Source organism: Micromys minutus, assembly GCF_963924665.1.
Source record: "Micromys minutus genome assembly, chromosome: 11".
Taxonomy (NCBI): domain Eukaryota; kingdom Metazoa; phylum Chordata; class Mammalia; order Rodentia; family Muridae; genus Micromys; species Micromys minutus.
This window is the reverse complement of record NC_137980.1, coordinates 791,017-792,498: the sequence shown is the minus strand read 5'-3', so window position 1 is coordinate 792,498 and position 1,482 is coordinate 791,017. Positions and strand designations below refer to the sequence as shown.

At 40.1% G+C, this 1,482-nt stretch overlaps 1 pseudogene across 1 annotated transcript; it reads left to right on the top strand.

Annotated features, from left to right (window-relative positions):
• Positions 1–822: 822 nt before the first annotated feature.
• Positions 823–1,248, top strand: LOC308427309 (stathmin-like; annotated as a pseudogene). Its single transcript has one exon. The product of its transcript is annotated as a stathmin-like (transcript).
• The last annotated feature ends 234 nt before the right edge of the window (positions 1,249–1,482 follow it).

Here is a 1,482-nt window from a genome sequence, read left to right as displayed (position 1 = left end):
ATCTACTCATCATGGAAGGGTTAAAACTTATGACCCCATATAACTCCAGAAGTCCCATTTCCAAATAGAATCTCATAGGCTCTGTGCGTGTGTGTGTGTGTTTGTGTGTGTGTGTGTGTGTGTGTGTGTGTGTGTATGTGTGTGTGTGTGTGTGTGTGTGTGTGTTTGTGTGTGTGTGTGTATGTGTGTGTGTGTGTGTGTGTGTGTGTGTGTGTTATGTAGAACTGGTGACACAGACTTTAAATCTGTATCACACTCTCTTTCCTTAGATGACTCCTGCATCACCAAGGAAATGGCCCTTCTAATGGGGACTTTGACTCTACATAGCAGCTATCGAATAGAGGAAAAGGAAGTTGTGAAGTGAAGGTAGTTGGAGAGCTCAATACTAAATCAATCATTATCATAACTTGGCATGTGACTGTAGGTGGATGTATGTGGTGGGTGTTGGGACTTATAGGAATTTTGTTTTTTCATAACTCATGCATTCTAAGGTTTGAATACCTCTCTTAAATAATAGACAAGAATTAGGAGGTATACCTTTTAGCAGCACTAGGAACTAACTCTTAGGTAACAGGGCTTTTTTCCTTTCATCCCCTGAACATTTCTTGCCAGAGCTCCATGCACAACTGGCAACACTGAGCTATTTATTTATTTTCCTTCATGAGTCACAAATTAATATTGGTTATTTTAAAAAGCTCATTACTTATATTCTGTGAAATACAAGTAATAATTTGAGTTTGAAATACTTCATACAAGTAAATATATTATTTATATGACATATAAAGTTAAAGTTTTCTCTTAGTCTCTTGTCTTCTGTTCTACATGGCATCTTCTGATATTCAGGTGAAAGAGATGGAGAAGCGTGCTTCAGGCCAGGCTTTTGAGCTGATTCTTAACCTTCAGTCAAAAGAATCTGTTCCCAATTTTCCCCTTTCCCCCAAAGAAGAAGGATCTTTCCCTGGAGGAAATTCAGAAGAAATTAGAAGCTACAGAAGAAAGACGTAAGTCTCATGAGGCAGAAGTCTTGAAGCAGCTTGCTGAGAAGTGGGAGCACAAAAAAGAAGTGCTCCACAAACATTGAGAACAACAACTTCAGCAAAATGGCAGAGGAGAAACTGACCCACAATATGGAAGCTAACAGAGAACCTGGAGGCACAAATGGCTGCCAAACTGGAGCATTAGTGACAGAAGGATTAGCACAAGGAAGAGGTGCGGAAAAACAAAGAATCCAAAGACCCTGCAGACTAAGGCTAAGTTGACCTGAGAACTGACTTTCTCCCCGACCCCTTCCTAAATATCCAAAGACTGTACTGGCCAGTGTCATATACTTTTCCCCTCCTGACAAATGTTCTAGAAGCTGATGTAGAACCGTATAGGTAGATCTAGATGGTGAGATGTTTTAGGGGTCAAGAGGAGAAACTCAGAGTGTTTTGCTCTTTTTTAAAGTGTTGGTCTTTCTAACGTGGCTACTTTTCCCTTTTC